This window comes from Coenobita brevimanus, chromosome 86 (assembly GCF_032717465.1).
Source record: "Coenobita brevimanus isolate Jiangsu-jjx chromosome 86, ASM3271746v2, whole genome shotgun sequence".
In the NCBI taxonomy this organism is placed as follows: domain Eukaryota; kingdom Metazoa; phylum Arthropoda; class Malacostraca; order Decapoda; family Coenobitidae; genus Coenobita; species Coenobita brevimanus.
Window position 1 is genome coordinate 20197614 of NC_137039.1, and position 20133 is coordinate 20217746.

Consider the following 20133-nt stretch of genomic DNA (forward strand, 5'->3'; position numbering starts at 1 on the left):
TGGAAGTAACGGTTAACTCTTGCATTAGAGAGTTGGACAGAAAAGGGATGAGAGTTTGCTGCCAGACGGGTGCTACGCGCCCGTCGTAGAGGTGCAGGAATGCAAGCAGACAGTTCAGAGGAGCAGTGACCATTAAAGTAGCGATAGAAAAGAGATAAGGATGCAACAGTTCGGTGAAGAGACAGAGGTTGAAGGGAGTCAGTAAGAGGAGGAGAGTTAATGAGACGAAAAGCCTTTGACTCCACCCTATTGAGAAGAGCTGTATGTGGGGAGCCTCCCCACACATGAGAGTTGTACTCCACACAGGGGCGGATAAAACCCCTGTATAGAGTCAACAATTGTGCAGGGGTAAAGAAAAAGCGGAGTCGGCTTGGCACACCCAATCTCTTGGAAGCAGATTTTACAAGAGATGTAATATGATCTTTCCAAGATAAGTCCCGAGTAAATGAAACCCCAAGCATGTTCAAGGATGATGCAGGATTAAGCTGAATATTATTAAACATTAGTGGGTATACCTGTGGAAGATTTTGTCGGGTTGATAGGTGTAAGAACTAAGTTGTCGATGCCTTAAAAACAACCATATTATTTTTACCCCAGGCAGAGATACGAGACAAATCAGACATTAGGTGTGCCATAGCCTCATCCCTTGTTTGTTGAAGTAACTGTTGAGATGGGCGTTGCGGGAACCGAATGGAAAGGTGAAGGGTGGAGTCATCAGCGTATGAGTGGATAGGGTTAGATGTACAGCTTAGAAGATCATTGATGAATAAAAGGAAGAGAGTTGGTGATAGGACAGAACCCTGAGGAACACCACTGTTGATAGATCTAGGAGAAGAATGATGGCCGTCTACAACAGCGGCTATAGAACGACCAGAAAGGAAGCTAGCGATGAAGGCACAGATAGAAGGATAGAAACCGTAGGAGGGCAGTTTGGAAATTAAAGATTTATGCCAGACTCGATCGAAAGCCTTTGAGATGTCATGTGCAATGGCAAAGCTTTCGCCAAAGTCCCGAAAGGAGGATGACCAGGAGTCTGAAAGGTAGGTGAGAAGATCGCCAGTGAAGCGTCCCTGACGGAACCCGTACCGATGATCGGAAAGAAGGTTGGGATAGGAAAGATGCCTTAAAAATTTTCTATTGAGAATTGACTCGAAAACTTTTGAAATACAGGACGTTAAAGCCATTGGACGATAGTTGGAGGGTTGGGAGTGGTCACCCTTCTTTGGGACTGGCTGAATGAGAGCAAACTTCCAGCAAGAAGGAAAGGTACAAGTTGACAGACAAAGGCGAAAGAGTTTGCCTAGGCAGGGTGTAAGTACAGAAGCACAGTTCTTGAGAACAACAGGAGGGACCCCATCAGGCCCATATGCCTTGTTAGTACTGAGGCCAGTGATGGCAGAAAATACATCAGCTGAAGAAATTTTAATGTCAGCCATGAGGAAGTCAGAGGGGGGAAGTGATGGAGGAACAGCACCGGAATCGTCTAAGGTGGAATTGGAGGAGAAAGTCTGTGCGAAAAGATCTGCTTTATCAGTAGAAGAAATAGCTACAGAACCATCAGAGTAGAAAAGAGGAGGGAAGGATGATGAGGTAAAGTTGTTAGAAAGATTTTTGGCAAGGTGCCAGAAGGAGCGGGAAGAATTCGAGTTGGAGAGTTGACAGCATTTAGTATGGATGAAATTATTTTTAGTAGAGCGAAGAACAGACTTAGCACGATTCCGGGCAGAAATGTAAAGATGATGACTGTGATTCAGGGGTGGGTTGGCTCCGGTACCTTTTGTAGGCCCTCTCCTCGTTGCGGACAGCATTAGAACAAGCGTGATTAAACCAAGGCTTTCTTGCTTTAGTCAAAGGATATGAGAAAGGAATGTATGCTTCCATGCCCGAGAGAATAACCGTAATGCACAAGGCACACTCAGATGGCTCACGGCCATGGATGCAATAATCATTTCAGGGAAAATCAAAGAAGTACTGCCTGAAGGCCTCCCAGTCCGTGGCTCCAAAATGCCACAGACGACGTTTCCCTGGAGGGTCCACAGGCTGTACCGGAGTGATAGGACAGGTTAAGGTAATAAGATTGTGATCGGAGGAGCCCAACGGAGAGAAGAGATTAACAGAGTAAGCAGAAGGATTAGTTGTGAGGAAGAGGTCAAGTATGTTGGAGCTCTCTCCAAGGCGGTCAGGGATACGGGTAGGGTGCTGTACAAGCTGCTCTAGGTCATTGAGGATAGAAAAGATGTAGGCTTGTTCACCAGGTGGATCAGTGAAAGGAGAGGAGAGCCAAAGGTGGTGGTGAACATTGAAATCTCCTAGAATAGAGATTTCAGAGAAAGGAGAAATGGATAGAATGTGTTCCATTGTAGAAGGAAGATAGTCGAAGAATTTTAGATAGTAGAATTAGGGGATATGTAAACAGCACAGATATATTTAGTCAGAGAATGACAGGAAAGCCGAAGCCAGAGTGTAGAGAATTCAGAAGAATCGAGTTCAGGAACACGAGAGCAAGATAAGTCGTTGCGTATATATACACAACAGCCACCTTTGGCTTTGAAATGAGTATAGAGAAAGTAGGAGGATACAGAAAAGGGTTTGCTGTCAGTTGCCTCAGACAGCTGAGTCTCAGTTAGAAAAAGAAGGTGAGGTTTAGAGGAGGAGAGGTGGTGCTCAACAGAGCGAAAGTTATCAGAGAAATTACCAATATGCCGGGAATCGAACCCGGGACTCTCAGGTGAGAGCCAGGCAGCATACCACTACACCACGACCAGGTAAAAGTTAACTCATGTTGTCACAATCTTGTAACCAACGTCCCTCCGCCCCCACTGTGGGCATGAAGAGGATGAGTTAACCCCCTGGCACTCGGGCAAGTAGATGCTTTTAATCTATCCCAAACACTCATCCTCTTCATGCCCACAGTGGGGGCGGAGGGACGTTGGTTACAAGATTGTGACAACGTGAGTTAACTTTTACCTGGTCGTGGTGTAGTGGTATGCTGCCTGGCTCTCACCTGAGAGTCCCGGGTTCGATTCCCGGCATATTGGTAATTTCTCTGATGATTTTTCCTGTGTAAAAAATACAGGTTCTCTCTTCAGAGCGAAAGTTAGATGAAAGGCCGCGACTGTTGCAGAAATGAAGAAGAAGCACCTCGAGTCGTCACCGGGAGAGGGGAGGATGGTGGGGGCATTTATGGTCCCCCCCCTGGGGACTCCGAGGCTTGGTGATGAGACGTTATAATTTTTTACTTTTGGAAAAGGAAGTGTAGTGTATACTGTGCATGTACTCGTAGTTTGGTGGAGATAGTTTAGGTAGATTAGATTGGACTAGGTTTAGGTAGGTTAGGTTATGCTAGGTTTAGATAGGTTAGTAGCGTACTAGTCTCACAATGCCTGTATCCCAAGTCAGTTACTCGAACTCGATTCGTGCCTGACATTAAAGTGGAAACTGACAGTATTGCCCTTCAAATGGCTGCATATAATAAACTCTGTCAGCTGTACTGATGGCATATACACTCCAACACACACACACACACACACACACACACACACACACACACACACACACACACACACACAGTCATTACATCACAGATACCAACACATCAGTCTTCCTACAAACGCTTCCTTTTACACTTTGCCAGCGTGGGAGAGGGCTAATTCTGATTATCACTTTTCATAATAAATGTGTGGTCCCGCAGTGAACCTAGTATCAACTGATACAGTTATAGAATTCAAAAGCACTCAGAGAGTGCTGTACCCCCTCCACAATATGTCTACCCCCGATGTATATATGTCCCCCCCCAAAGCATACATGCCCTCACTAAAATTGCTGACCTAGCACGCTTTCCCACGTCTGAACGAAGGCGTTATTGCATCAGTTCTTAGCAGGCAGCCAAGACGGGCAGACTATTTTACTGTGAGCTTGTAATAAACTCCTTATCTAGCTGTTTGTACACGGAGTTTCTATCACCAAAGTATTGCAAGTTACATTTGGTAGCAGCGGTGTTTCGAACCATCAGATTCTGACTGCCTCCACCGATTTTTAGTGACATCACAAGATACACGACGTCTTGCATCTGCCAGCCTCGCCCCTCCTCAGTGCCTCTAGTGGTGTAATACCTGGCTGTGCTTTCCGAGTGTACAATTTTTCTCACCAGTGCTCACCTGTCAAATAACCCCACCCACACGCCTTGTTCCTGACGGCAAGTGTCGCCGTCGCCGACCTACGCACCTGTTGCACCTGTTCCCAGCACCTGTTCCGAACTCATCATAACTCCTGTCCCCACGGTGCCACTTATCACTGTCTGCCCACTGCCTGCCCACCACCATTCTCTGCATTTGCAACTCAACAGCTCTACACCTGCCTTGAACCAACATCTGCCCTCACAACCCACCACCGGCCCCATCGCCGCCACGCCCTGCTGTCACCCGCATCTGGTCTGGATTACGGAGCCTCCTAAGACCGCCACTCCCTGCCAGTGATTCATCGCAGCGTCTCTTCTCCTCTCTGCCCAGCCGTCTCTCCACTGCCGCCCCGCCTCGCCCCGCCCAGCCCCGCCCCGCCCAGCCACCCCTGCACGTCATACATCTCGCCACTCCCGTCTCTACTGTGTAACTATAGTATATCTTTCCTTTCTATAGAGATTATCCTCGATTTTCTCTACAGATTGGGTCTTTTGTAAATATTCCATCTCATTTCCATTACCCCGTTTTCATCTTCACCTACGTTATTTATAATCCATCTCATCCTTCGCCTTTTATTTAAACCATCCATCCCTGCACCTTCATTCATTTTCACACCTACTCGTGTATTCCATCCTCTTATTGTTATATTATCCATTTCCACCTACGTATCCATCTTCATCCTTTCATCTTCCATTGCCGCATTAAATGCCATACTTTCCACGTCAACCGCTTACCACCAGCCCTCTCGACCCGGAAACATCACTTGCTCATACCCCGTCTGCCAACTCTAACACAATCACTCATTTACGAAGTGGCAAAGCGTACCACCGCCCTGTACCTGAGACTCCCGTTTCACTTCCCGCAGAATCACTTCCTACCCATCCTACACTCGTAAATCCAGATACCTCCTCCTCTACTCCTGCCTCTACATTCTCTTCTTTTTCCTCTACTCCTTCCCCTGTCGTTTCCTCTCCTGCCTCCCTTCATACCCCGTCTTGCTCGCCCTTAACTGCCACTACCTTCTCTCTCTCACACACCTCTCCTGCCGCCACTTCTGCACTTTCAGCCATGGCCAACCCTCCACAGTCTATCTATCTCGATGATGCCAATCGTCCCAAATTTACCGGCCAGGACCCAACTTGGTCTGTCTATGATTTCCTCAGAGAAGTCGAAACAGAAATACACAATAGACAAATCACCGATGAATCGCTCAAAGTAGCCTACCTCCTAGGTTGCTTGCACCACGGCAAATCGGACATCGGATCCGCGATCCGTGCAGGACATTTCGATAGCATTCGTACCTTTGCTGATTTTCGTACGGAGCTCATCAGCCTTTGTTGCCAGCATTCAAATACCGCGTCTCTCATGGCATTCATTAATCTCCTAAACCAACTAGATGAGGACTTGCGCGTCCCAGCGCAATATGCCAAGCTTCACGAAGCTGCCGCCACCATGAAAGCAACTAGTAGCGAGATGCTCCAATTACTGGTAGGCACGAAATGGTTAGAAGACAATAATGGCGTTCCAATGCTTTCACTCACCAACTTTGCTGACTTAATTGGTTACCTGAGATTCCTTCACTGGCTTACTCCTAAACAGCGAGAGCTAGCCTTGGAAATCGGTTTCAGTCCAGGAGATAAAATTATTCAGGTCACTAAAGCCATTCATGAAAGAACCGGTTCGAACTACACACGTCAGGGCACCAGCCAAACCTTGGCCTCCTCAGTCTGTCACACCTCCACTACCCCAGACCAATCTCGCTCCCATCCCACCACACGCGGCAGACCTGCCACACATCGTTCTCCTACCGCAGGTCGTGATCAATCTAGCATCCGACGAAACAGACAATCTTCGATTCTTTGCTGGCACTGTGGTCATCCTGGACATCGAGCATCCAGTTGCGACCGTACATACAGACGTCCTCACTCCCAAACCAGACAGCGTACGCCTTCCCGCTCACGTCATCCACACTGCAAATACCACAAATCCAGCACGACTCACACCACTGAGGAATGTCGTTACCTCAACCGTCAACAGTCGGGGGAAGCGTCGCACCCGTATCGGACCAATATCACGTAGAACCAGAAACCCAACTCCCCATCCGCCATGTAGGTCCCATAACATCCTCGGGTTTAGTCATTCTCGGAAGCAGTCATGACATACCAAAGTCATTCTTCTTGGACACAGGATCTATAGTAAATCTCATCTCCGAAAATTCCTTACAAATTATTCATCGACATCACAACCACGTCAGTTTCCTAGAACCACCAGACATTCGCCTATGTGGTGTCGAAGGCTCAGAGTTTAAGGTTAAGGGAAGAGTCATCCTTGAAGTCAAACTCCACAGAGATTTGCCCCCTATCCCCATTGAATTTCATGTCACTAATGACTTGCAGTATCCCGCAGATGCCCTTATTGGTTTCTCCATCATGGCACAACACTCCATTGCATTATTACCTGCTTGTGGTAGTATAGACATTTCTGGATTCCCGGTTTACACTATGGACTGTCCCCGTCCTGTTCTTCCCATCAAATCAGTCCTTCAATTACCTCTGTCCCTATCACTACCAAAAAGTCCAACCCAGCCCAAACCACCACTATCATCATCTGAGAATACAGAGATCATTCCCTTACTGACTGCGAGCAAGGACATAAATTCCTCAATGTCTACTGATACATCATCTCAGCCTTCGAACATGGCTCTTACCTCCTCTCCCGACAACACTATCGCTGACTCAGACATGTCTCAGTTACCTACCTCACACAGTGTGAATGATCTTCTCCAACACGCAGAGACGAAATGTGCAGTAACGAATACGTGCACAATTTTGTTACTGCATGAGTTCACCAAAGTCTCTGTTTGTGTTGCCGGTGCGAAAGAAGGAGTGGATGTACGAACACTACCTGAGACGTGTTGTGTGACTGGCTTGACTTATGAGTCAGAGTGGTGTACAGTCTTAGAGGACAGTTTATGCTACCTGTACTTGCTCAATGTCACAAATGCTCCTCTAAAACTTAAAAGTGGTGTAAAGATTAGAGACTTCCTAGTATACCCAGCGGCCGTAAGGGTGTGCCAGGATTCCTCAATTCCTACTATTCAGACTGATGATAGTACGCCAATTGGTGTATGTACTATTAACTCTATGGGATCTGCGCCGACATATTCACCCGATATGCTCTCACATCTCACTTGCACAGATTTCCCAGAACATACGCCTCAACTCCTCGACATTCTGACCTCGTACAGAAACGTGGTTGCCTTACCCAGTGAACCGATGGGTAGAACAGACCTTGTCAAACATACGATTGAATTACTACCAGGAACTCAGCCGATTTACATACCAGCGTATCGATTTCCTCACAGCCAGAGAAAGCAGACAGATCAAATGGTACTGAACATGTTAGACCAAGACATTATTGAACCCTCTGTTAGTCCATGGAATAGCCCACTTTTCTTAGTACCAAAGAAGGACGGCAACTTTAGACCAGTAGTCGACTATCGTAAGGTCAATTCTGTCACCGCCGTTACCCGTCCTCACTGATTTGCTAGAATCCCTTGGTGAAAATAACGTAGTCTTTTCATCTTTAGACCTCCTCAGCGGGTACTGGCAGGTCGAAATGGAAGAATCCTCCCGCCCAGCTACAGCCTTTAGCACCCCTTCTGGACATTTTCAGTTTAAGAGACTCCCTTTTGGTCTGAGAAATGCTCCTTCCGTGTTCATGCAACTTATCCATTCAGTCTTCAGCGGTATGATGGGACACTCTCTTTTTGCTTACCTGGATATCATTGTTGTGAGTAAATCCATCCCTGACCATTTTACCAAACTCCGGCAAGTCTTTGAACGCCTCCAGCTCACAGGCCTGAAAATCAATCTCAGTAAATGTGACTTCCTGCAAAAGAAAACCAAATTCCTAGGCCATGTCATAGATGCACAAGGCATTCATACTAATGAGGATAAAACTAAGGCGATTATTAACTTCCCAGAACCTACCACTACCGAAGCTGTACGAAGTTTCCTGGGCCTCAGTGGCTATTATCGTCGATTCATACGGGATTATGCAAAGATCGCCGCTCCTCTGACCCACTTCCTCAAGCAGAATGTGCCCTTTGTTTGGACTAACGACCAGTCACAGGCTTTCCAAAAGCTAAAGACAGCTCTTGTAAATGCCCCTGTTCTAGCTTTCCCTGATTATACCAAACCCTTCCTTCTCTGCACAGACGCCTCAGGCACTGGACTTGGTGCTGTTTTGATGCAACTCGATGAAGCATCAAGGAAGCGCGTAATAGCATATGCTAGTCGCACCCTTACAACTGCTGAATGTAACTACAGTGTCACAGATCTCGAAGCGCTAGCGGTAATCTGGTCCTTGAAACATTTCAGAGATATAGTCTATGGTTATCCAGTGCATATCCAAACAGACCACCTTCCACTATGTGATTTGTTCAAGAATCGCAACCTAACAGGTAGACTAGCTAGATGGTCTGTCATCATCCAGGACTTTAATCCCACTTTTCAATATGTACCAGGCAAGTTGAATGTAGTCGCAGACGCACTCGCACGTCACGTAGCAGCAGCAGCCCGAAATAAATGAAAACACTACACTAACATCAGAAGTTGTTTGAAACTTTCAGCGCGAAGACCCCATGTGGTCCAAAGTCATTTATTTCCTAGAATCTGGCGATGCCTCGACCTTACCTACTCTGCCAGTTTCACTAGATGAGTTCATGCTAGATGATGATCTCTTGTACAGGAAAACATTGCTAACAGGCAAAGATATGCCCAATCGCGAAGTACGCCAACTTGTTGTCCCCACTGCCCTGATACCAAAGGTTTTTCATATTGTTCATAATATTCCTCAAGCTTCCCATCCAGGTAAAGACCGATGCTTGCGCCAAGCACGTCTCAAATACTATTGGCCAACCATGTGCCGCGATATCAATGCCCACTGTGACTCTTGCTTCTCCTGCCACCACCACAAAGGATCAACCGGCTTACCAGCACCTCTCTTACAATACCCAATCCCGTCACGACCATGGGAAACTGTCTCAATCGATCTCTTAAAACTACCTCTCACAGAATCTGGCACTGAGTACTTGTTCGTAGTGGTCGACAACTTCTCCTGCTACTGTGTCCTTGTACCCCTCTTCAACAAGACCGCGAAGAGCGTTGGACGTGCCTTTGTAGATCACGTAATTTGCCCATTCAGTACCCCTCATACCATTCTTACTGACAACGGTACAGAGTTCAACAATAGCCTTCTAGATGAGATCTGTCGCCGCTTTCATATCAGTAAGTGCAATGTCGTGCCTAACCATCCGGCTTCCAATGGCCTTGTAGAACGCCACAACCGTAAAATCTTAGAGTGCCTCAGACATCTAGGCTCCCGAGTGCCTCAGACATCTAGGCTCCCATAGTTCGTCCTGGGATGACTGGATTCCCCAAGTGGCATCCTCAATCAATAGCTCCATTAATGCATCCATTGCTGAATCTCCCTTCTTCGTCCTCTTTGGTTTTGACAAGGACCTCCCATACTCTCTCTTATCCTCAAAGCCAGAACCCATCTACAACATGGATGATTATGTTAAACTAAAATTGGCCAACTTCCAGACAATCCACCAGTATGTCCAATCCACTTTGGCTTCCTCTCAGGAGGACATGCTGCAGCGCCAACATAAGTCCGCCTCTCCTATCACTATCAATGTAGGCGATCTTGTCTTTGCTCATTCCCATACACGTTCCTCCAAGCTGGATGACAAATTTACAGGGCCCCACCGCGTCCTCACTCAACAAGGCAACCAATTTCACCTCCAGGACCTGTCCACTAAGGACACCAGATGGGTCCACGTCGATGACTTAAAGCAAGCACCCCGTGGCCTCGTGTTGGAAGAGTCACTTACACACCCTCCTGCCCCCTCTTCCCCTCCTCACATCCCTCAGTCTACCTTGTCTCCACCTATCCCTCAGTCTCCTTCCTCTCCACCTCCACCTGCTCATTCATCAACCAATCAATATCGGTCCAAACTGCGCTCTGCCCATCCACCTCTTCACGACCTCCCCCATTAACTCTACCCTGATTTTCTAGGTACGATGTTAGCGATCTCCATGCTGGCAGTGCTGACCCTCCTGGGGTCTGGGTCAGGTCAGGACGATGGTGGAGTACGTCCCGGGGCCTTGGTCGGCTCGGGAGGCGAGGTAATGCTTATCGAAGACGTAGCCCCCTTGCGCTACGATCTTGTGCCCCTGGCCGACGTAGCCATTGCCCTACCTGCCTATGCACACCAGCTCCGCGGAATCAGGACCCATCTCACGGCCCTCATGGGGACACAGAACCCGAATGAGTATCTCTATAACCTTTTCCTCCCCCTCTCCTGGCAATTGCAATACATAAATAACAGATTCACTGACCTCAATGACACATTTTCCATTCCGACACCCGTTGGTCGTTCTCGTGTGAAACGAGGTCTCTTTGACTTTGGCGGTGAGATTCTGAGTGGCTTGTTTGGCGTTGCTACAGCCCGTGACATTTCTGGCTTCAAATCTGATCTCAGTCATTTAGCTTCAGCCCTAGAATCACAACGCCGAGTCATTAAAATCCAACACACTATGTTATAGAAGCTTACGACCCAACTCAATGAAGTCACGTCCACTCTAAACAATTTCACCGATATCTTACAACGCCACCTTTCAGATCTCAACGTTATCTCTCAGTTCTTCTACCTCAAACTCAACATGGATAATCTCCAACTGGCCTTTGACTCTCTCCTGTCTCAAGTCTCTACCTTGGTCCGTATCCTGGTCGATGCTATCAATGGACGTGTCACTGCCGACTTAGTACCTGTCTCAGCTCTCCGTTCTGTCCTGGAATGGGCTTACTCCACCTTCGGTCTCTCCCCAGTCCTCCCCTACTCCTCCCTTGAATATTATTATCCTGTTCTCGAAGCCATTCTTCTCACCACATACGTCGTCGTCCATATTCCTCTCCGTTCTGCCATAACCTTTAACCCTTTCCACATCATTCCTTTCCCTTTCCGCCTCAACAACTTCTTGTTACAAGTATCTGTTCCTTCAGAATATTTCCTCCTCTCCCATGATCATCTTTCCGTTGCCTTCCTTTCTTCCACAGACCTCCAGCAATGTTCCTCCCTTACTCCAACCTCTCGTCTCTGTGCTGCCCACCTTTTCGCTATCTTCCCTAGCAGTGCTACACCCTGTGAGTCTGCTTTAGTTTGCAACCATTCCATCTACTCGGCCTGTTCTTTTGTCCCAGCTCCTGACCTCACGGTCCACCATGCTCACCTCAACCATGTCCAGTACTTCTTCTTTGCTGTTCCCATCTCTGTCATAATCATGTGTCCTGGTTCTTCAGTTCGATCCGTCCCCACTAGTGGTCTCTACAAAGCACCTAACTATTGTACCATCAAATCAGAGTCCGTCATCCCTTACGCCACTCGCTATCACCAAGCTGTCTGTAAACACTCCTATGACATCTTTCAACCAATCGACATGCCTTCAACCCTACCATCTGCCAACATTACCATCACCTCCCCTAACTTGCGCATGCTAACCTTTCTCAATGACAGTGATTTTATTATGGATCAATTTTCTCTGGTCTTCAGCCGTTCATGGGTTCATCCGACATTTGTGTTTCCCCCTGTGGTTATCGCTTTCATGGGTTTTCTAATCATCATATGTACGGTGCATTGTTGTGTCAGAAAAATGGAACGTCGACTCCAAGAAATCAGAGTCGCTACAGGCATAGTACGCCCTACACACGACGTAGAAACTCCCAGTACTTAGTGCCCTCACGTTCAGTGACTACCAATGCCATCTGACAATTAACCAAACTGTGAACTGAACTCTGCCTACTAGAAAATGATGGTATTTCTTTAATGTATTACAGAGTGACCTTGTATTCTACAGAAAAAACAAAAAACAAAACAAAAAAAAAAAGAACGAAGAACACTAGAACTCTCATATCTACTCCTTGTTTATCATGTATCAAACTGTTATTGTGTAATTCCCATTATGTCTATGTATCCCTTCGACCCTTACTGGACTCGTACCTATTAATCCTTGTATATCTTCTATGTATATATCCTTCTAATTCCCTCCCCTCAACATGGCCATGTCTCCCCTACTGCCCCCGTATCATACTTGTCCCTTGTACAAACCTCCTGGTCCTGCCTTACTACTATAATCCAACACCATTTAACTCCTGGTGTCCAGAGACACCATCTCAGCTACCCAGGGGAGTAGTGTACCCCCTCCACAATATGTCTACCCCCGATGTATATATGTCCCCTCCCAATGCATACATGCCCCCACTAAAATTGCTGACCTAGCACGCTTTCCCACGCCTGAACGAAGGCGTTATTGCATCAGTTCTTAGCAGGCAGCCAAGATGGGCAGACTATTTTACTGTGAGCTTGTAATAAACTCCTTATCTAGCTGGTTGTAAACGGAGTTTCTATCACCAAAGTATTGCAAGTTACAGTGCATACCTCTGCCAGCTCCAATAAAATTTATAATTTTCTGCTGTAAATGTGGTAGGTGGGGGCGCCCATCATCCCCTCAATGTAGAGTAATGCCGTATGAGCTCTACACTTGAGTGACAAGCCAAATAGTCCATCGGCTGGGGGGGTTCCCGTAGAAATTTTTTGTACCCTAAGTTCCTCTTTTAATTCATAAACTAGACCATCTGGGGTGTCATAAAAACGAGGGTAGACTTTTGGCATGATGGTCAGTTGACAAAAATTCAGGGCTTTATATGAGGCAACTGTGGCTAAAATCGGACCCAAAAATTGAGGGGTGGGAAATTCAATGTTGTATATCTCCATCATAAATCACTGTATAATAATGAATCACCTCTCAAAATGTTTGTATTTAGAACCTCTACACAATGGTATATGATACATGACATTATATTTCACAGGTAGGTCACTAGAGGTCAAAAGGTCATGAAAATTTAAGTTTGCTTATATTTTGAGTATCCCACCAATATTTGCCATTCTAGCTCAAATGCAAGATTATTTTGGACAATTATTAGCTAAATCCTTTACTTTGGACTTCAGTACACATATTCCAACATCTCATATTTCGTTATTACCCAAAATATAGTAAAGGTACAAATTGAAAAAAACTGAATTTCCATAAACAGAAAAATAAGGCAATTTTTTCCGCTGAAATTGTGTATGCATTCTATTTCACAATTATTATGTGCTTTCACTTATATTAGGATTCTATTAAACTATTGAAGATGTTTCATTTAATATTATTTATGCTTCAAAGCCATGAATTTTTACTGAAACTCTTTATTTCAGGTTGTTGAAGAACCATGGCTGAAAAAACTGTGAAGTTAACCGAGTCGTCGTCCGCTGCTACAATTGTTGGAGCTTCCAAGTGTATAATATGTCAATCATCATCTGGAGTAACTACAAGCAGTGAAAATGGGAGAAAGAGGATCAGGGAAGCAGCAGAAATTCGAAATGATTGTGTTTCCAAGAGACTGAAATTGATAACTAGCGATAATTTTGTTTATCACATGAATAACAAATGTTATAAGACCTACACCTTACGCAAAACTCTTGACACAATTCAGGCGAAGAAATCTGACAGCCCAGAAAAGGATTATGAAGGAGGCAGGGCAGAAACAGCATCTGTTCATCACTTTAGATCACAGAGCACCCCTCGTGCTGTTCACAGTGGACAGAGTTCAATGTCTCAATCCAGAAAAACGTGTGTGATATGTGGGAAAATTAAATGCCAAGGTATATTTGCGAAATATCGGATATCGGAGAAAGACAGAGCATCTAGGTTCCTAGAAGCAACAGTTTCCCTGCAGGATGATGTATATAGAAGGACCTGTGACCTTCAAGACATAAACTCTGTTTTCGGTGCAGATTTGTTGTGTCATAAACGGTGCATTAATAGATATTTGGTGGAGTATGAACGTTCAAGTCTTAATTGTAGTGGAGGTCCAGTAAACAGAAAGAAAGAAGTCTGGTTAGAGGTTATTAAGGAGATTGAAGCACGTTTGTCTTCTGGGAGGTCAGGTTTTCTGGAAGGTTTATAAAACTCTTTCAACTGTTGGCACTTAAGGTTTGCGTGAAATGACTTTGAACCATGTTTAACTCCAGCTTCTGATACTTTTGGTTTCCTCTTATGAGATGTGCTCTCATCCTGGAACACAACAGTGACCGTGTCATGTGTCCCTTCCATCCCTGACAGAGTGGCTTCATCATGATCGAAGTTATCAAATGCAGCTACTGTAAAAACTATCTATCTATCTATCTATCTATAGCCCGACGCCCTAATCCCGCAAAGGGTGGCCGCAGACAAAACGCCTCCAAGTCACTCTGTCACCCACCATTTGACTCCCCTCCCCCCAACTCACCCCCCCCTCCCTCATATACCTCTCAACTCCATCCCTCCACCTCATCCTCGGTCTACCCCTCCCTCTCCCTCCCTCCACCTCACCTACATACACCCTCTTAGTCAGTCTTTCATTCTCCATCCTCTCCACATGTCCAAACCACCTCAGTGTATTTCTCCTAATCTTTTCAACCACATCCACATCTACTGTAAAAACTGATGGGTCAAAATGACTAGGGAATGGGATTTGCTCCTCACCACTAGCAACAATGAACATGGCCATATCATTATGGTGGCGAGCAAGTTCATCATAGCTAGAACATAATCCAAATCTATTGAAACTAGTGATCAATGTGGCACTTTTGCAAGTATCATAAATGGCTTGGGAGTTCATGATGTGAAGGGGTGTACGCTTTCTACCACCATTGAGAACATGAAACATGATTTGGAATAGGCTCTGCATTTGCCTCACTTTAGCTGGTGAGACAGGTGGATCCTCAGTGGCGGATGATTCATAGTCTGACTCCGATTCCTGGTCCTTATCTGTAATAACAGTGCAGGCCTTATATGCACTGACATCGAAGTTGAACAGGTGGCCAAAAAACCTAAGGAGAGGTTCTGGGATTACAGTACTATTCCATGCCATTTTTAAGTCATTCGCATCACAAAACCGATCTGTCAAATCAAAATCAACTGACATCAGACATTCTCTAATTACTTCAGCACACTCCCGGATAGGGTCTGCAGATCGTTTCAGCTAAAGTCTCTTGGGTGACACTAGCACTGAAGAACAACAGAGATCTGTTCACCTGTTTTGGCAAAGTAAACTTAACATTTTCACCAAAATGATTAATAATTAATAATTTCACCTCTTGGTTTGTGACGTTACCTGAAGGGATATCTTTTCATTCATACGGTCTCGAACATAACTAAGTTCCAATCCTTCACCATTAGACAAACGTGCTTCAATCTCCTTAATAACCTCTAACCAGACTTCTTTCTTTCTGTTTACTGGACCTCCACTACAATTAAGACTTGAACGTTCATACTCCACCAAATATCTATTAATGCACCGTTTATGACACAACAAATCTGCACCGAAAACAGAGTTTATGTCTTGAAGGTCACAGGTCCTTCTATATACATCATCCTGCAGGGAAACTGTTGCTTCTAGGAACCTAGATGCTCTGTCTTTCTCCGATATCCGATATTTCGCAAATATACCTTGGCATTTAATTTTCCCACATACCACACACGTTTTTCTGGATTGAGACATTGAACTCTGTCCACTGTGAACAGCACGAGGGGTGCTCTGTGATCTAAAGTGATGAACAGATGCTGTTTCAGCCCTGCCTCCTTCATAATCCTTTTCTGGGCTGTCAGATTTCTTCGCCTGAATTGTGTCAAGAGTTTTGCGTAAGGTGTAGGTCTTATAATATTTGTTATTCATGTGATAAACAAAATTATCGCTAGTTATCAATTTCAGTCTCTTGGAAACACAATCATTTCGAATTTCTGCTGCTTCCCTGATCCTCTTTCTCCCATTTTCACTGCTTGTAGTTACTCCAGATGATGATTGACATATTATACACTTGGAAGCTCCAACAATTGTAGCAGCGGACGACGACCCGGTTAACTTCACAGTGTTTTCAGCCATGGTTCTTCAACAACCTGAAATAAAGAGTTTCAGTAAAAATTCATGGCTTTGAAGCATAAATAATATTAAATAAAACATCTTCAATAGTTTAATAGAATCCTAATATAAGTGAAAGCACATAATAATTGTGAAATAGAATGCATACACAATTTCAGCGGAAAAAATTGCCTTATTTTTCTGTTTATGGAAATTCAGTTTTTTTCAATTTGTACCTTTACTATATTTTGGGTAATAACGAAATATGAGATGTTGGAATATGTGTACTGAAGTCCAAAGTAAAGGATTTAGCTAATAATTGTCCAAAATAATCTTGCATTTGAGCTAGAATGGCAAATATTGGTGGGATACTCAAAATATAAGCAAACTTAAATTTTCATGACCTTTTGACCTCTAGTGACCTACCTGTGAAATATAATGTCATGTATCATATACCATTGTGTAGAGGTTCTAAATACAAACATTTTGAGAGGTGATTCATTATTATACAGTGATTTATGATGGAGATATACAACATTGAATTTCCCACCCCTCAATTTTTGGGTCCGATTTTAGCCACAGTTGCCTCATATAAAGCCCTGAATTTTTGCCAACTGACCATCATGCCAAAAGTCTACCCTCGTTTTTATGACACCCCAGATGGTCTAGTTTATGAATTAAAAGAGGAACTTAGGGTACAAAAAATTTCTACGGGAACCCCCCCAGCCGATACATTAAAATGGTTTCCTGTACCCAGGAAACCATTTACTACGCTGGGTGGTAACCATATTACCGGGGTTTCTGGTAGGGTTAAGTGTCCCTCAGATTCCCCTATCCAAAATCACTTAATCATGGCAGTCATTTCAGAGAGCCTCAGAGGGCCCAATACCTGCCCAGAGCCCCAACCAAATGGGCAGACTTGCATGGTCATGTGGAATGTGAAAGGTATGAATGAGGAGAACAAGAGAGTGGAAGTGGTGAATGTGTTCAGGAGTGCAAGATATGCTGTTATGGCATTGTGTGAAATGAAGATGAAAGGGTTCGAAGTGGAGGAGTAGGAGGGTGTGACATGTGTCAGCTCAAGGTGTATGTATGTCAAGTTCAAGTTTGAGAAGATGAAAGTGGAAGTGATTGTAGCGTATGTATGCACCGTGTGAGGACAGAGGTGAGAGAGAGAAAGACAGGTTTTGGGATGAGCTGGGTGAAGTAGTGGAAGAAATGACTAGGAGCTATAAAGTGATTGTGATGGGGGATATGAACGGAAGAGTAGGCACTGGTCCTGAGGATGACATAATGGGTTGTTATAGAGTACCAAGAGAAAATGATAATGGGAATTGACTAAAGGATATGTGTCAGGAGATGAGGTTGTGCATTTGTAATTCTTATTTCAAACACAAAGATGCATATAAATATACATGGTACAGAGGAAACGGGGATCGTACAGAAACAAGCCTGATTGATTACGTGCTCGTAGAGAGGTCGATGATGGGAATGGTTGCTGATACGAGGGCTGTGAGAGGACGATGTGGAGGTCTGTCAGATCATATATCGTGGTATGCAAGATCAAGCTGAGAGGAGTGAGGTGGATCAAGAGAGAGGGGAGTAGTCAGGGAGAAAGACTGAAAGTTGAGAAGCTGAGGATCAAAGAAATGGCAGATGATTACAGGACCAAAGTAGAGGACGAGTTAGAATCAGTGAACTGGAATGAACTGGATCTGGACAGCCTGTGGAATACAGATAGAGATTGCTTAGTTAGGAATGCTAAAGTGGTGTGTGGTGTGGCAAGAGTATCAACAAAAAAGAATGGTAAGGCACGGTGGGATGAGGAGGTTGAGAGAGCAATAGAGGAAAAGAGGAAGAAGTGGCTAAAGTGGTTACAGGACAGGGGTTCAATTGAAATAAGAACTGAATACATCGAGAGGAAGAAGCACGTAAAGAGTGCAGAGGAAAAAGATGGAGGTAAATGATGATCTAGGAAGAAAAATGAATACGAACTACTCTGAAAATAGGAAGTTATTCTGGAAAGAGGTGCAGAAACGTAGAAGTGAAAACGGAAAGAAGTGTGATAGTGTGAAGGATGCAGGTGGTAGGTTACTAACCCATGGAGATGAAGTAAGGACCAGATGGAAAGAATATTTTGAAAGCCTGATGAATGGGAACAGAGAGAGCAGAGCAGCTGTAAACATGATTGGTTTTGGGGATGTGCAGAGAAGGAATGCAGTGCCAGGAGACGTGACACTAGCAGAGGTGAAGAGCGCTGTGAAACGGCTGAAAATTGGAAAAGCAGCTGGGGTTCATGAGGTGTATGCAGAGATGCTTAAGTGTAGTGGAGAGAGTGGAACGAAGTTCTTGTTGGAGATATGTAAGAAGGCATGGATGAGTGAAACTGTGCCTGCAGAGTGGAAAAAGGCTGTGATTGTACCCCTGTACAAAAATAAAGGTGAGCGAAGTGAGTGCAAGAATTATCGTGGCATAAGTTTATTGAGTGTGGTAGGGAAGGTATATGGAAGAATTATTATAGAGAAAGTAAGAGAGATATCAGAAGTCCTAGTGAGTGATGAACAGGGTGGCTTTAGGAGTGGCAGAGGATGTGTGGATCAAGTATTTGCAGTGAGACAGGTAGCAGAGAAGGCTTGTGAGAAGGACCATAAGGTGTTTATGGCATTCATGGATCTGGAAAAAGCATACGACAAAGTAGACAGAGAGGGATTGTGGAAAGTTTTGCGCATGTATGGTGTAGATGGTAAGCTGTTAGGTGCTGTCAAGAGTTTTTATGATGGTAGCGAAGCATGTGTAAGGGTTAATGGGCATCTAAGTGAGTGGTTCACGATCTGTGTGGGCGTGCGACAAGGTTGTGTGATGTCCCCATGGTTGTTCAATATATATATGGATGGGGTGATTAGAGAAGTAAAAACACGAGTAATGGAGAGAGGGATGGCGTCGGTAATGGATGGTGATAGATGGAATATCTCAAATTTGTTGTATGCTGATGATGCAGTGCTGCTTGCAAGTACCGGACAAGAACTTGGTAGGCTAGTGCAGAGTTTTGCTGTTGTCTGTGAGCGTCGTGCCTTGAGAGTAAATGTACAGAAGAGTAAAGTGATGGTTATTGAGAGAGAAGGTGACTCCCAGTGTGATGTTACAGTGAATGAAGAGAGACTGAATTTGGTGAGAGAGTTCAAATACTTGGGTACAGTGATAAAAAAGAGAGAAAAAAGTGCAAAAGAAATTTAAAGTAGAGTGACACAAGGAAGAAAAGTGGCTGGTACAATGAAGGCCTTGATAAGAAACAGAGGCTTGAGTGTTGCAGCTGAACGAGGCTTACATGAAGGAGTGCTAGTGCCAACTTTAACTATGGTGTGGCATGAAAATGAAAAGTCAAGAGTAAGAGCAGTGGAGATGGGGCTGCTGAGGAATGTATGTGGATTACAGAGGGTGGATAGGATATGAAATAATGTGATTCGTGAAAGGTGTGGAGTGAGGAAGTGTGTGGACACCAGAATCGAACAGTGTCCTGAGATGGTATGGTCATGTGGAAAGAATGGATAACAATAGAGTGATGAGAAAGGTATACCTGAGCGAATTTGAAGGAGGGAGGAAGCGAAGTAGGCCAAGGAGAAGGTGGAGAGATATGGTGGATGAGTGTGTGAGGAAGAGAGGTTTGGAAGTCGGTGAGGCTAGGGAACTGACAGGAGATCAAGCTGGCTGGATGAATTTTGTGAGAAATGCATGATTAGGGATTTTGGCACCCCTTGCGAGCATGGCAGTGTTCGGATTGACTCAATTGGATACGTTTGTGTGAAGCTGCAGAATGTGGTGAATGTTTTTGGCGTATCCGGTGGAGCCAGGATTCCGGGGGCTTGAATGATGAGTGAATGGAAGTGTGGCCTATTTGGATTGGGCAAATTTCTGCTGTCTGGACGTGCTACCCCTCACCTTGCCCTTGGGT

The 20133-nt window shown here is 44.9% G+C and overlaps 1 protein-coding gene across 1 annotated transcript in view; it reads right to left on the bottom strand.

Moving 5' to 3' along the window:
* Nucleotides 1-20133, bottom strand: part of LOC145410594 (solute carrier family 23 member 1-like) — a 230642-nt gene that overhangs the window by 152062 nt on the left and 58447 nt on the right. The window lies entirely within an intron of this gene.